Below are 14500 nucleotides of genomic sequence, written 5' to 3'. Positions count from 1 at the left end.
AGAAGTTAGCGAAACCCAAGAATTTCTGAAGACTCTTAACAGACGAGGGCTGAGTCCAATCAAGAATAGCTCGGACCTTGACTGGGTCCATCTCCACAGCAGAAGGGGAAAAAATGAACCCCAAAAAGGGAACCTTCTGTACACCAAAGAGACACTTTGAGCCCTTGACAAACAAAGAATTTTCACGCAAAATTTTAAAGACCAACCTGACCTGCTCCACATGTGAATCCCAATTATCAGAAAAAACCAAAATATCATCCAGATAAACAATCAAAAATTTATCCAGATACTTCCGGAAGATGTCATGCATAAAGGACTGAAAAACTGAAGGCGCATTGGAGAGCCCAAAAGGCATCACCAAGTACTCAAAATGACCTTCGGGCGTATTGAATGCGGTTTTCCATTCATCACCTTGCTTAATGCGCACAAGGTTGTACGCACCACGAAGGTCTATCTTGGTGAACCACTTGGCACCCTTAATCCGGGCAAACAAGTCAGACAACAGCGGTAAAGGATACTGAAATTTGACAGTGATCTTATTTAAAAGCCGATAATCAATACAAGGCCTCAAAGATCCGTCCTTTTTTGCCACAAAAAAGAATCCCGCACCAAGAGGGGAAGAAGACGGACGAATATGTCCTTTCTCCAGAGACTCCTTGATATATGAACGCATAGCGGTATGTTCGGGTACCGACAGATTAAACAGTCTTCCCTTAGGAAATTTACTGCCAGGGATCAAATCTATAGCACAGTCACAGTCCCTATGAGGAGGCAGTGCACTGGACTCAGACTCACTGAAGACATCCTGATAATCAGACAAATACTCAGGAACTTCCGAAGGCGTAGAAGAAGCAATAGACACAGGCAGGGAATCCCCATGAATACCACGACAGCCCCAACTTGAGACTGACATAGCCTTCCAGTCCAGGACTGGATTATGGGTCTGTAACCATGGCAGCCCTAAAATAACCAAATCATGCATTTTATGTAAAACCAGGAAACGTACCACCTCGCGGTGTTCAGGAGTCATGCACATGGTAACTTGTGTCCAATACTGCGGTTTATTTGCTGCCAATGGCGTAGCATCAATACCCCTGAGAGGAATAGGATTTTCCAATGGTTCAAGAGTAAAACCACAGCGCTTAGCAAATGACAGATCCATAAGACTCAGGGCTGCACCTGAATCTACAAACGCCATGACAGGATAAGACGACAGTGAGCAAATCAAAGTTACAGACAGAATAAATTTAGGTTGCAAATTACCAACGGTGACAGGACTAACAACCTTAGCTATACGTTTAGAGCATGCTGAGATAACATGTGTAGAATCACCACAGTAGTAGCACAAGCCATTCCGGCGTCTATGAATTTTCCGCTCATTTCTAGTCAGGATTCTATCACATTGCATTAAATCAGGTGTCTGTTCAGACAACACCATGAGGGAATTTGCGGTTTTGCGCTCCCGCAACCGCCGGTCAATTTGAATAGCCAGTGCCATAGTATCATTCAGACCTGTGGGAATGGGAAAACCCACCATAACATTCTTAATGGCTTCAGAAAGGCCATTTCTAAAATTAGCGGCCAGTGCACACTCGTTCCAATGTGTCAGCACGGACCATTTCCGAAATTTTTGGCAATACACTTCAGCCTCGTCCTGTCCCTGAGACATAGCCAGCAAGGCCTTTTCTGCCTGAATCTCAAGATTGGGTTCCTCATAAAGCAAACCGAGCGCCAGAAAAAACGCATCAATATCAGCCAATGCCGGATCTCCTGGCGCCAGCGAAAACGCCCAATCCTGAGGGTTGCCCCGTAAGAACGAAATAACAATTTTTACTTGCTGAGCAGCGTCTCCAGATGAACAGGGTCTCAGGGACAAAAACAATTTACAATTATTCACGAAATTCCTAAACTTAAACCTGTCTCCGGAAAACAGTTCAGGAATCGGTATTTTAGGTTCTGACCTAGGATTTCTGATAACATAGTCTTGTATGCCCTGCACACGAGTAGCCAGCTGGTCCACACTTGTAATCAAGGTCTGGACATTCATGTCTGCAGCAAGCATAGCCACTCTGAGGTAAAGGGGAAGAAGGAAAAAAAAAAACAAAACTCAGAATCTTCTTTCTTATAATCCCTCTTCTGCAATGCATTAAACATTTAATACTGGCCTGGCAAACTGTTATGACCCCAATGGCGAGGGTCTCAGAGGAACGTGGAAGTCTGCAGAATACAAAAAACCAGCTCATAGGGCAGTGGTAACTGGGTTGACCATATATCTACTCCTAACGCCAACACTAGAAGTAGCCGGGGATCATTCCTACGATGATTCTAGATGACACGCTCCAGCCGGAGAATCTAACTACCCCTAGTAAAGGAAAAACAAAGACCTTTCTTGCCTCCAGAGAAGGGAACCCCAAAGCTGGATAGAAGCCCCCCCCACAAATAATAACGGTGAGGTAAGAGGAAATGACAAACACAGAAATGAACCAGGTTTAGCACAGAGAGGCCCGCTTACTGATAGCAGAATAAAGAAAGGTAACTTATATGGTCAACAAAAACCCTATCAAAATCCACACTGGAAATTCAAGAACCCCCGAACCGTCTAACGGTCCGGGGGGAGAACACCAGCCCCCTAGAGCTTCCAGCAAAGATCAGGATATAGATTTGGAACAAGCTGGACAAAAATACAAAACCAAAACAAAAAGCAAAAAGCAAAAAGGCAGACTTAGCTGATATAACTGGAACCAGGATCAGTAGACAAGAGCACAGCAGACTAGCTCTGATAACTACGTTGCCAGGCATTGAACTGAAGGTCCAGGGAGCTTAAATAGCAACACCCCTAACTAACGACCCAGGTGCGGATAAAAGGAATGACAGAAAAACCAGAGTCAAAAAACTAGTAACCACTAGAGGGAGCAAAAAGCGAATTCACAACAGTTTCGGTTGTAGGCCTTGGTGCGGCCCAAGTGGCAAACCATTTCTGATCATCGCTTCTCGGCCAAATGGCTCAAGATCAAGCGTAGTGTCTGTTCTTATCTGATACGTCCCCTATTTGGGGACCATATATTAAATAGATTTTTGGAATAGGGAGCTGGAAATGGAGCTTGCTTTGTCGCATGGAACCTTCACGTGCTGTCACAATGGGGATGGAGGGTGTGGTTATGCAGATTCAAAATGCGTTGTGCACAGCTTGAACACACGCACACCGCAGAACTGTCATCTACAGAGCTTCCAGAGTTTCTGGAAAATGTCTTCCCTGCGGCAATCTTTTGCTATGTCTCCACAGTGGGTTTCGGTTGTAGGCCTTGGTGCGGCCCAAGTGGCAAACCATTTCTGATCATCGCTTCTCGGCCAAATGGCTCAAGATCAAGCGTAGTGTCTGTTCTTATCTGATACGTACCCTATTTGGGGACCATATATTAAATAGATTTTTGGAATAGGGAACTGGAAATGGAGCTTGCTTTGTCGCACGGAACCTTCACTTGCTGTCACAATGGGGATGGAGGGTGTGGTTATGCAGATTCAAAACGCGTTGTGCACAGCTTGAACACACGCACACCGCAGAACTGTCATCTACAGAACTTCCAGAGTTTCTGGAAAATGTCTTCCCTGCGGCAATCTTTTGCTATGTCTCCACAGTGGGTTTCGGTTGTAGGCCTTGGTGCGGCCCAAGTGGCACACCATTTCTGATCATCGCTTCTCGGCCAAATGGCTCAAGATCAAGCGTAGTGTCTGTTCTTATCTGATACGTCCCGTATTTGGGGACCATATATTAAATAGATTTTTGGAATAGGGAGCTGGAAATGGAGCTTGCTTTGTCGCACGGAACCTTCACGTGCTGTCACAATGGGGATGGAGGGTGTGGTTATGCAGATTCAAAATGCGTTGTCCACAGCTTGAACACACGCACACCGCAGAACTGTCATCTACAGAGCTTCCAGGGTTTCTGGAAAATGTCTTCCCTGCGGCAATCTTTTGCTATGTCTCCACAGTGGGTTACGGTTGTAGGCCTTGGTGAGGCCTAAGTGGCAAACCATTTCTGATCATCGCTTCTCGGCCAAATGGCTCAAGATCAAGCGTAGTGTCTGTTCTTATCTGATACGTCCCCTATTTGGGGACCATATATTAAATGGATTTTTGGAATACGGAGCTGGAAATGGAGCTTGCTTCGTCGGACGGAACCTTCACATGCTGTCACAATGGGGATGGAGGGTGTGGTTATGCAGATTCAAAACGCGTTGTGCACAGCTTGAACACACGCACACCGCAGAACTGTCATCGACAGAGCTTCCAGAGTTTCTGGAAAATGTCTTCCCTGCGGCAATCTTTTGCTATGTCTCCACAGTGGGTTTCGGTTGTAGGCCTTGGTGCGGCCCAAGTGGCAAACCATTTCTGATCATCGCTTCTCGGCCAAATGGCTCAAGATCAAGCGTAGTGTCTGTTCTTATCTGATACGTCCCCTATTTGGGGACCATATATTAAATAGATTTTTGGAATAGGGAGTTGGAAATGGAGCTTGCTTTGTCGCACGGAACCTTCACGTGCTGTCACAATGGGGATGGAGGGTGTGGTTATGCAGATTCAAAACGCGTTGTATACAGCTTGAACACACGCACACCGCAGAACTATCATCTACAGAACTTCCAGAGTTTCTGGAAAATGTCTTCCCTGCGGCAATCTTTTGCTATGTCTCCACAGTGGGTTTCGGTTGTAGGCCTTGGTGCGGCCCAAGTGGCAAACCATTTCTGATCATCGCTTCTCGGCCAAATGGCTCAAGATCAAGCGTAGTGTCTGTTCTTATCTGATACGTCCCCTATTTGGGGACCATATATTAAATAGATTTTTGGAATAGGGAGCTGGAAATGGAGCTTGCTTTGTCGCACGGAACCTTCATGTGCTGTCACAATGGGGATGGAGGGTGTGGTTATGCAGATTCAAAACGCGTTGTGCACAGCTTGAACACACGCACACCGCAGAACTGTCATCGACAGAGCTTCCAGAGTTTCTGGAAAATGTCTTCCCTGCGGCAATCTTTTGCTATGTCTCCACAGTGGGTTTCGGTTGTAGGCCTTGGTGCGGCCCAAGTGGCAAACCATTTCTGATCATCGCTTCTTGGCCAAATGGCTCAAGATCAAGCGTAGTGTCTGCTCTTATCTGATATGTCCCCTATTTGGGGACCATATATTAAATAGATTTTTGGAATAGGGAGCTGGAAATGGAGCTTGCTTTGTCGCACGGAACCTTCACGTGCTGTCACAATGGGGATGGAGGGTGTGGTTATGCAGATTCAAAACGCGTTGTGCACAGCTTGAACACACGCACACCGCAGAACTATCATCTACAGAACTTCCAGAGTTTCTGGAAAATGTCTTCCCTGCGGCAATCTTTTGCTATGTCTCCACAGTGGGTTTCGGTTGTAGGCCTTGGTGCGGCCCAAGTGGCAAACCATTTCTGATCATCGCTTCTCGGCCAAATGGCTCAAGATCAAGCGTAGTGTCTGTTCTTATCTGATACGTCCCCTATTTGGGGACCATATATTAAATAGATTTTTGGAATAGGGAGTTGGAAATGGAGCTTGCTTTGTCGCACGGAACCTTCACGTGCTGTCACAATGGGGATGGAGGGTGTGGTTATGCAGATTCAAAACACGTTGTGCACAGCTTGAACACACGCACACCGCAGAACTATCATCTACAGAACTTCCAGAGTTTCTGGAAAATGTCTTCCCTGCGGCAATCTTTTGCTATGTCTCCACAGTGGGTTTCGGTTGTAGGCCTTGGTGTGGACCAAGTGGCAAACCATTTCTGATCATCGCTTCTCGGCCAAATGGCTCAAGATCAAGTGTAGTGTCTGTTCTTATCTGATACGTCCCCTATTTGGGGACCATATATTAAATAGATTTTTGGAATAGGGAGCTGGAAATGGAGCTTGCTTTGTCGCACGGAACCTTCATGTGCTGTCACAATGGGGATGGAGGGTGTGGTTATGCAGATTCAAAACGCGTTGTGCACAGCTTGAACACACGCACACCGCAGAACTGTCATCTACAGAGCTTCCAGAGTTTCTGGAAAATGTCTTCCCTGCGGCAATCTTTTGCTATGTCTCCACAGTGGGTTTCGGTTGTAGGCCTTGGTGTGGCCCAAGTGACAAACCATTTCTGATCATCGCTTCTCGGCCAAATGGCACAAGATCAAGCGTAGTGTCTGTTCTTATCTGATACGTCCCCTATTTGGGGACCATATATTAAATGGATTTTTGGAATAGGGAGCTGGAAATGGAGCTTGCTTCGTCGCACGGAACCTTCACGTGCTGTCACAATGGGGATGGAGGGTGTGGTTATGCAGATTCAAAACGCGTTGTGCACAGCTTGAACACACGCACACCACAGAACTGTCATCGACAGAGCTTCCAGAGTTTCTGGAAAATGTCTTCCCTGCGGCAATCTTTTGCTATGTCTCCACAGTGGGTTTCGGTTGTAGGCCTTGGTGCGGCCCAAGTGGCAAACCATTTCTGATCATCGCTTCTCGGCCAAATGGCTCAAGATCAAGCGTAGTGTCTGTTCTTATCTGATACGTCCCCTATTTGGGGACCATATATTAAATGGATTTTTGGAATAGGGAGCTGGAAATGGAGCTTGCTTTGTCACACTGAACCTTCACGTGCTGTCACAATGGGGATGGAGGGTGTGGTTATGCAGATTCGAAACGCTTTGTGCACAGCTTGAACACACGCACACCGCAGAACTGTCATCTACAGAGCTTCCAGAGTTTCTGGAAAATGTCTTCCCTGCGGCAATCTTTTGCTAAGTCTCCACAGTGGGTTTCGGTTGTAGGCCTTGGTGCGGCCCAAGTGGCAAACCATTTCTGATCATCGCTTCTCGGCCAAATGGCTCAAGATCAAGCGTAGAGTCTGTTCTTATCTGATACGTCCCCTATTTGGGGACCATATATTAAATGGATTTTTGGAATAGGATGCTGGAAATGGAGCTTGCTTTGTCGCACGGAACCTTCACGTGCTGTCACAATGGGGATGGAGGGTGTGGTTATGCAGATTCAAAACGCGTTGTGCACAGCTTGAACACACGCACACCGCAGAACTGTCATCTACAGAGCTTCCAGAGTTTCTGGAAAATGTCTTCCCTGCGGCAATCTTTTGCTATGTCTCCACAGTGGGTTTCGGTTGTAGGCCTTGGTGCGGCCCAAATGGCAAACCATTTCTGATCATCGCTTCTCGGCCAAATGGCTCAAGATCAAGCGTAGAGTCTGTTCTTATCTGATACGTCCCCTATTTGGGGACCATATATTAAATGGATTTTTGGAATAGGGAGCTGGCAATGGAGCTTGCTTTGTCGCACGGAACCTTCACGTGCTGTCACAATGGGGATGGAGGGTGTGGTTATGCAGATTCAAAACGCGTTGTGCACAGCTTGAACACATGCACACCGCAGAACTGTCATCTACAGAGCTTCCAGAGTTTCTGGAAAATGTCTTCCCTGCGGCAATCTTTTGCTATGTCTCCACAGTGGGTTTCGGTTGTAGGCCTTGGTGCGGCCCAATTGGCAAACCATTTCTGATCATCGCTTCTCGGCCAAATGGCTCAAGATCAAGCGTAGTGTCTGTTCTTATCTGATACGTCCCCTATTTGGGGACCATATATTAAATAGATTTTTGGAATAGGGAGTTGGAAATGGAGCTTGCTTTGTCGCACGGAACCTTCACGTGCTGTCACAATGGGGATGGAGGGTGTGGTTATGCAGATTCAAAACGCGTTGTGCACAGCTTGAACACACGCACACCGCAGAACTATCATCTACAGAACTTCCAGAGTTTCTGGAAAATGTCTTCCCTGCGGCAATCTTTTGCTATGTCTCCACAGTGGGTTTCGGTTGTAGGCCTTGGTGCGGCCCAAGTGGCAAACCATTTCTGATCATCGCTTCTCGGCCAAATGGCTCAAGATCAAGCGTAGTGTCTGTTCTTATCTGATACGTCCCCTATTTGGGGACCATATATTAAATAGATTTTTGGAATAGGGAGCTGGAAATGGAGCTTGCTTTGTCGCACGGAACCTTCATGTGCTGTCACAATGGGGATGGAGGGTGTGGTTATGCAGATTCAAAACGCGTTGTGCACAGCTTGAACACACGCACACCGCAGAACTGTCATCGACAGAGCTTCCAGAGTTTCTGGAAAATGTCTTCCCTGCGGCAATCTTTTGCTATGTCTCCACAGTGGGTTTCGGTTGTAGGCCTTGGTGCGGCCCAAGTGGCAAACCATTTCTGATCATCGCTTCTTGGCCAAATGGCTCAAGATCAAGCGTAGTGTCTGCTCTTATCTGATATGTCCCCTATTTGGGGACCATATATTAAATAGATTTTTGGAATAGGGAGCTGGAAATGGAGCTTGCTTTGTCGCACGGAACCTTCACGTGCTGTCACAATGGGGATGGGGGGTGTGGTTATGCAGATTCAAAACGCGTTGTGCACAGCTTGAACACACGCACACCGCAGAACTATCATCTACAGAACTTCCAGAGTTTCTGGAAAATGTCTTCCCTGCGGCAATCTTTTGCTATGTCTCCACAGTGGGTTTCGGTTGTAGGCCTTGGTGCGGCCCAAGTGGCAAACCATTTCTGATCATCGCTTCTCGGCCAAATGGCTCAAGATCAAGCGTAGTGTCTGTTCTTATCTGATACGTCCCCTATTTGGGGACCATATATTAAATAGATTTTTGGAATAGGGAGTTGGAAATGGAGCTTGCTTTGTCGCACGGAACCTTCACGTGCTGTCACAATGGGGATGGAGGGTGTGGTTATGCAGATTCAAAACGCGTTGTGCACAGCTTGAACACACGCACACCGCAGAACTATCATCTACAGAACTTCCAGAGTTTCTGGAAAATGTCTTCCCTGCGGCAATCTTTTGCTATGTCTCCACAGTGGGTTTCGGTTGTAGGCCTTGGTGCGGCCCAAGTGGCAAACCATTTCTGATCATCGCTTCTCGGCCAAATGCCTCAAGATCAAGCGTAGTGTCTGTTCTTATCTGATACGTCCCCTATTTGGGGACCATATATTAAATAGATTTTTGGAATAGGGAGCTGGAAATGGAGCTTGCTTTGTCGCACGGAACCTTCATGTGCTGTCACAATGGGGATGGAGGGTGTGGTTATGCAGATTCAAAACGCGTTGTGCACAGCTTGAACACACGCACACCGCAGAACTGTCATCGACAGAGCTTCCAGAGTTTCTGGAAAATGTCTTCCCTGCAGCAATCTTTTGCTATGTCTCCACAGTGGGTTTCGGTTTTAGGCCTTGGTGCGGCCCAAGTGGCAACCCATTTCTGATCATCGCTTCTCGGCCAAATGGCTCAAGTTTAAGCGTAGTGTCTGTTCTTATCTGATACGTCCCCTATTTGGGGACCATATATTAAATGGATTTTTGGAATAGGGAGCTGGAAATGGAGCTTGCTTTGTCACACGGAACCTTCACGTGCTGTCACAATGGGGATGGAGGGTGTGGTTATGCAGATTCAAAACGCGTTGTGCACAGCTTGAACACACGCACACCGCAGAACTGTCATCTACAGAGCTTCCAGAGTTTTTGGAAAATGTCTTCCCTGCGGCAATCTTTTGCTATGTCTCCACAGTGGGTTTCGGTTGTAGGCCTTGGTGCGGCCCAAGTGGCAAACCATTTCTGATCATCGCTTCTCGGCCAAATGGCTCAAGATCAAGTGTAGTGTCTGTTCTTATCTGATACGTCCCCTATTTGGGGACCATATATTAAATAGATTTTTGGAATAGGGAGCTGGAAATGGAGCTTGCTTTGTCGCACGGAACCTTCACGTGCTGTCACAATGGGGATGGAGGGTGTGGTTATGCAGATTCAAAACGCGTTGTGCACAGCTTGAACACACGCACACCGCAGAACTGTCATCTACAGAGCTTCCAGAGTTTCTGGAAAATGTCTTCCCTGCGGCAATCTTTTGCTATGTCTCCACAGTGGGTTTCGGTTGTAGGCCTTGGTGTGGCCCAAGTGGCAAACCATTTCTGATCATCGCTTCTCGGCCAAATGGCTCAAGATCAAGCGTAGTGTCTGTTCTTATCTGATACGTCCCCTATTTGGGGACCATATATTAAATGGATTTTTGGAATAGGGAGCTGGAAATGGAGCTTGCTTCGTCGCACGGAACCTTCACGTGCTGTCACAATGGGGATGGAGGGTGTGGTTATGCAGATTCAAAACGCGTTGTGCACAGCTTGAACACACGCACACCACAGAACTGTCATCGACAGAGCTTCCAGAGTTTCTGGAAAATGTCTTCCCTGCGGCAATCTTTTGCTATGTCTCCACAGTGGGTTTCGGTTGTAGGCCTTGGTGCGGCCCAAGTGGCAAACCATTTCTGATCATCGCTTCTCGGCCAAATGGCTCAAGATCAAGCGTAGTGTCTGTTCTTATCTGATACGTCCCCTATTTGGGGACCATATAATAAATGGATTTTTGGAATAGGGAGCTGGAAATGGAGCTTGCTTTGTCACACGGAACCTTCACGTGCTGTCACAATGGGGATGGAGGGTGTGGTTATGCAGATTCGAAACGCGTTGTGCACAGCTTGAACACACGCACACCGCAGAACTGTCATCTACAGAGCTTCCAGAGTTTCTGGAAAATGTCTTCCCTGCGGCAATCTTTTGCTAAGTCTCCACAGTGGGTTTCGGTTGTAGGCCTTGGTGCGGCCCAAGTGGCAAACCATTTCTGATCATCGCTTCTCGGCCAAATGGCTCAAGATCAAGCGTAGAGTCTGTTCTTATCTGATACGTCCCCTATTTGGGGACCATATATTAAATGGATTTTTGGAATAGGATGCTGGAAATGGAGCTTGCTTTGTCGCACGGAACCTTCACGTGCTGTCACAATGGGGATGGAGGGTGTGGTTATGCAGATTCAAAACGCGTTGTGCACAGCTTGAACACACGCACACCGCAGAACTGTCATCTACAGAGCTTCCAGAGTTTCTGGAAAATGTCTTCCCTGCGGCAATCTTTTGCTATGTCTCCACAGTGGGTTTCGGTTGTAGGCCTTGGTGCGGCCCAAATGGCAAACCATTTCTGATCATCGCTTCTCGGCCAAATGGCTCAAGATCAAGCGTAGAGTCTGTTCTTATCTGATACGTCCCCTATTTGGGGACCATATATTAAATGGATTTTTGGAATAGGGAGCTGGCAATGGAGCTTGCTTTGTCGCACGGAACCTTCACGTGCTGTCACAATGGGGATGGAGGGTGTGGTTATGCAGATTCGAAACGCGTTGTATACAGCTTGAACACACGCACACCGCAGAACTGTCATCTACAGAGCTTCCAAAGTTTCTGGAAAATGTCTTCCCTGCGGCAATCTTTTGCTATGTCTCCACAGTGGGTTTCGGTTGTAGGCCTTGGTGCGGCCCAAGTGGCAAACCATTTCTGATCATCGCTTCTCGGCCAAATGGCTCAAGATCAAGCGTAGAGTCTGTTCTTATCTGATACGTCCCCTATTTGGGGACCATATATTAAATGGATTTTTGGAATAGGGAGCTGGAAATGGAGCTTGCTTTGTCGCACGGAACCTTCACGTGCTGTCACAATGGGGATGGAGGGTGTGGTTATGCAGATTCAAAACGCGTTGTGCACAGCTTGAACACACGCACACCGCAGAACTGTCATCTACAGAGCTTCCAGAGTTTCTGGAAAATGTCTTCCCTGCGGCAATCTTTTGCTATGTCTCCACAGTGGGTTTCGGTTGTAGGCCTTGGTGCGGCCCAAGTGGCAAACCATTTCTCATCATCGCTTCTCGGCCAAATGGCTCAAGATCAAGCGTAGTGTCTGTTCTTATCTGATACGTACCCTATTTGGGGACCATATATTAAATAGATTTTTGGAATAGGGAACTGGAAATGGAGCTTGCTTTGTCGCACGGAACCTTCACTTGCTGTCACAATGGGGATGGAGGGTGTGGTTATGCAGATTCAAAACGCGTTGTGCACAGCTTGAACACACGCACACCGCAGAACTGTCATCTACAGAACTTCCAGAGTTTCTGGAAAATGTCTTCCCTGCGGCAATCTTTTGCTATGTCTCCACAGTGGGTTTCGGTTGTAGGCCTTGGTGCGGCCCAAGTGGCACACCATTTCTGATCATCGCTTCTCGGCCAAATGGCTCAAGATCAAGCGTAGTGTCTGTTCTTATCTGATACGTCCCCTATTTGGGGACCATATATTAAATGGATTTTTGGAATAGGGAGCTGGAAATGGAGCTTGCTTTGTCGCACGGAACCTTCACGTGCTGTCACAATGGGGATGGAGGGTGTGGTTATGCAGATTCAAAACGCGTTGTGCACAGCTTGAACACACGCACACCGCAGAACTGTCATCTACAGAGCTTCCAGAGTTTCTGGAAAATGTCTTCCCTGCGGCAATCTTTTGCTATGTCTCCAGAGTGGGTTTCAGTTGTAGGCCTTGGGGCGGCCCAAGTGGCAAACCATTTCTGATCATCGCTTCTCGGCCAAATGGCTCAAGATCAAGCGTAGTGTCTGTTCTTCTCGGATACGTCCCCTATTTGGGGACCATATATTAAATGGATTTTTGGAATAGGGAGCTGGAAATGGAGCTTGCTTTGTCACATGGAACCTTCACGTGCTGTCACAATGGGGATGGAGGGTGTGATTATGCAGATTCAAAACGCGTTGTGCACAGCTTGAACACACGCACACCGCAGAACTGTCATCGACAAAGCTTCCAGAGTTTCTGGAAAATGTCTTCCCTGCGGCAATCTTTTGCTATGTCTCCACAGTGGGTTTCGGTTGTAGGCCTTGGTGCGGCCCAAGTGGCAAACCATTTCTGATCATCGTTTCTCGGCCAAATGGCTCAAGATCAAGCGTAGTGTCTGTTCTTATCTGATACGTCCCCTATTTGGGGACCATATATTAAATAGATTTTTGGAATAGGGAGCTGGAAATGGAGCTTGCTTTGTCGCACAGAACCTTCACGTGCTGTCACAATGAGGATGGAGGGTGTGGTTATGCAGATTCAAAATGCGTTGTGCACAGCTTGAACACACGCACACCGCAGAACTGTCATCTACAGAGCTTCCAGGGTTTCTGGAAAATGTCTTCCCTGCGGCAATCTTTTGCTATGTCTCCACAGTGGGTTACGGTTGTAGGCCTTGGTGAGGCCTAAGTGGCAAACCATTTCTGATCATCGCTTCTCGGCCAAATGGCTCAAGATCAAGCGTAGTGTCTGTTCTTATCTGATACGTCCCCTATTTGGGGACCATATATTAAATGGATTTTTGGAAAACGGAGCTGGAAATGGAGCTTGCTTCGTCAGACGGAACCTACACATGCTGTCACAATGGGGATGGAGGGTGTGGTTATGCAGATTCAAAACGCGTTGTGCACAGCTTGAACACACGCACACCGCAGAACTGTCATCGACAGAGCTTCCAGAGTTTCTGGAAAATGTCTTCCCTGCGGCAATCTTTTGCTATGTCTCCACAGTGGGTTTCGGTTGTAGGCCTTGGTGCGGCCCAAGTGGCAAACCATTTCTGATCATCGCTTCTCGGCCAAATGGCTCAAGATCAAGCGTAGTGTCTGTTCTTATCTGATACGTCCCCTATTTGGGGACCATATATTAAATAGATTTTTGGAATAGGGAGCTGGAAATGGAGCTTGCTTTGTCGCACGGAACCTTCATGTGCTGTCACAATGGGGATGGAGGGTGTGGTTATGCAGATTCAAAACGCGTTGTGCACAGCTTGAACACACGCACACCGCAGAACTGTCATCGACAGAGCTTCCAGAGTTTCTGGAAAATGTCTTCCCTGCGGCAATCTTTTGCTATGTCTCCACAGTGGGTTTCGGTTGTAGGCCTTGGTGCGGCCCAAGTGGCAAACCATTTCTGATCATCGCTTCTTGGCCAAATGGCTCAAGATCAAGCGTAGTGTCTGCTCTTATCTGATATGTCCCCTATTTGGGGACCATATATTAAATAGATTTTTGGAATAGGGAGCTGGAAATGGAGCTTGCTTTGTCGCACGGAACCTTCACGTGCTGTCACAATGGGGATGGAGGGTGTGGTTATGCAGATTCAAAACGCGTTGTGCACAGCTTGAACACACGCACACCGCAGAACTATCATCTACAGAACTTCCAGAGTTTCTGGAAAATGTCTTCCCTGCGGCAATCTTTTGCTATGTCTCCACAGTGGGTTTCGGTTGTAGGCCTTGGTGCGGCCCAAGTGGCAAACCATTTCTGATCATCGCTTCTCGGCCAAATGGCTCAAGATCAAGCGTAGTGTCTGTTCTTATCTGATACGTCCCCTATTTGGGGACCATATATTAAATAGATTTTTGGAATAGGGAGTTGGAAATGGAGCTTGCTTTGTCGCACGGAACCTTCACGTGCTGTCACAATGGGGATGGAGGGTGTGGTTATGCAGATTCAAAACACGTTGTGCACAGCTTGAACACACGCACACC

General features: G+C 47.3%; 1 non-coding gene and 32 pseudogenes across 1 annotated transcript; all 33 read left to right on the top strand.

Moving 5' to 3' along the window:
• Positions 1-2983: 2983 nt before the first annotated feature.
• On the top strand, positions 2984-3159 carry LOC143761282 (U2 spliceosomal RNA; annotated as a pseudogene).
• A 177-nt stretch (positions 3160-3336) lies between these two features.
• LOC143762230 (U2 spliceosomal RNA) lies at positions 3337-3513 on the top strand (annotated as a pseudogene).
• A 176-nt stretch (positions 3514-3689) lies between these two features.
• LOC143762577 (U2 spliceosomal RNA) lies at positions 3690-3865 on the top strand (annotated as a pseudogene).
• A 177-nt stretch (positions 3866-4042) lies between these two features.
• Positions 4043-4220, top strand: LOC143759439 (U2 spliceosomal RNA; annotated as a pseudogene).
• A 175-nt stretch (positions 4221-4395) lies between these two features.
• LOC143760390 (U2 spliceosomal RNA) lies at positions 4396-4571 on the top strand (annotated as a pseudogene).
• Positions 4572-4748: 177 nt separating this feature from the next.
• LOC143818859 (U2 spliceosomal RNA) lies at positions 4749-4924 on the top strand (annotated as a pseudogene).
• Positions 4925-5101: 177 nt separating this feature from the next.
• LOC143761966 (U2 spliceosomal RNA) lies at positions 5102-5277 on the top strand (annotated as a pseudogene).
• A 177-nt stretch (positions 5278-5454) lies between these two features.
• LOC143760307 (U2 spliceosomal RNA) lies at positions 5455-5630 on the top strand (annotated as a pseudogene).
• Positions 5631-5807: 177 nt separating this feature from the next.
• Positions 5808-5983, top strand: LOC143759819 (U2 spliceosomal RNA; annotated as a pseudogene).
• Positions 5984-6160: 177 nt separating this feature from the next.
• On the top strand, positions 6161-6336 carry LOC143761226 (U2 spliceosomal RNA; annotated as a pseudogene).
• Positions 6337-6513: 177 nt separating this feature from the next.
• LOC143762505 (U2 spliceosomal RNA) lies at positions 6514-6689 on the top strand (annotated as a pseudogene).
• Positions 6690-6866: 177 nt separating this feature from the next.
• Positions 6867-7042, top strand: LOC143761807 (U2 spliceosomal RNA; annotated as a pseudogene).
• A 177-nt stretch (positions 7043-7219) lies between these two features.
• Positions 7220-7395, top strand: LOC143762087 (U2 spliceosomal RNA; annotated as a pseudogene).
• Positions 7396-7572: 177 nt separating this feature from the next.
• LOC143760306 (U2 spliceosomal RNA) lies at positions 7573-7748 on the top strand (annotated as a pseudogene).
• Positions 7749-7925: 177 nt separating this feature from the next.
• Positions 7926-8101, top strand: LOC143818858 (U2 spliceosomal RNA; annotated as a pseudogene).
• A 177-nt stretch (positions 8102-8278) lies between these two features.
• LOC143762360 (U2 spliceosomal RNA) lies at positions 8279-8456 on the top strand (annotated as a pseudogene).
• Positions 8457-8631: 175 nt separating this feature from the next.
• Positions 8632-8807, top strand: LOC143760305 (U2 spliceosomal RNA; annotated as a pseudogene).
• Positions 8808-8984: 177 nt separating this feature from the next.
• On the top strand, positions 8985-9160 carry LOC143762910 (U2 spliceosomal RNA; annotated as a pseudogene).
• Positions 9161-9337: 177 nt separating this feature from the next.
• LOC143763096 (U2 spliceosomal RNA) lies at positions 9338-9513 on the top strand (annotated as a pseudogene).
• A 177-nt stretch (positions 9514-9690) lies between these two features.
• Positions 9691-9866, top strand: LOC143760872 (U2 spliceosomal RNA; annotated as a pseudogene).
• Positions 9867-10043: 177 nt separating this feature from the next.
• On the top strand, positions 10044-10219 carry LOC143763606 (U2 spliceosomal RNA; annotated as a pseudogene).
• A 177-nt stretch (positions 10220-10396) lies between these two features.
• On the top strand, positions 10397-10572 carry LOC143762374 (U2 spliceosomal RNA; annotated as a pseudogene).
• Positions 10573-10749: 177 nt separating this feature from the next.
• Positions 10750-10925, top strand: LOC143761806 (U2 spliceosomal RNA; annotated as a pseudogene).
• A 177-nt stretch (positions 10926-11102) lies between these two features.
• On the top strand, positions 11103-11278 carry LOC143762086 (U2 spliceosomal RNA; annotated as a pseudogene).
• A 177-nt stretch (positions 11279-11455) lies between these two features.
• On the top strand, positions 11456-11631 carry LOC143761564 (U2 spliceosomal RNA; annotated as a pseudogene).
• Positions 11632-11808: 177 nt separating this feature from the next.
• Positions 11809-11985, top strand: LOC143762229 (U2 spliceosomal RNA; annotated as a pseudogene).
• A 176-nt stretch (positions 11986-12161) lies between these two features.
• LOC143759961 (U2 spliceosomal RNA) lies at positions 12162-12337 on the top strand (annotated as a pseudogene).
• Positions 12338-12514: 177 nt separating this feature from the next.
• Positions 12515-12702, top strand: LOC143762890 (U2 spliceosomal RNA). The gene has a single exon (XR_013212281.1). It is a non-coding gene; the product is annotated as a U2 spliceosomal RNA (small nuclear RNA).
• A 165-nt stretch (positions 12703-12867) lies between these two features.
• On the top strand, positions 12868-13043 carry LOC143760182 (U2 spliceosomal RNA; annotated as a pseudogene).
• A 177-nt stretch (positions 13044-13220) lies between these two features.
• LOC143760136 (U2 spliceosomal RNA) lies at positions 13221-13400 on the top strand (annotated as a pseudogene).
• Positions 13401-13573: 173 nt separating this feature from the next.
• On the top strand, positions 13574-13749 carry LOC143818857 (U2 spliceosomal RNA; annotated as a pseudogene).
• Positions 13750-13926: 177 nt separating this feature from the next.
• On the top strand, positions 13927-14102 carry LOC143761965 (U2 spliceosomal RNA; annotated as a pseudogene).
• A 177-nt stretch (positions 14103-14279) lies between these two features.
• Positions 14280-14455, top strand: LOC143760303 (U2 spliceosomal RNA; annotated as a pseudogene).
• Positions 14456-14500: the final 45 nt, after the last annotated feature.

This window comes from Ranitomeya variabilis, chromosome 3 (assembly GCF_051348905.1).
Source record: "Ranitomeya variabilis isolate aRanVar5 chromosome 3, aRanVar5.hap1, whole genome shotgun sequence".
In the NCBI taxonomy this organism is placed as follows: Eukaryota; Metazoa; Chordata; class Amphibia; order Anura; family Dendrobatidae; genus Ranitomeya; species Ranitomeya variabilis.
Note: the sequence above shows the minus strand (reverse complement) of the source record. Positions and strands in the feature narration are given on the sequence as shown.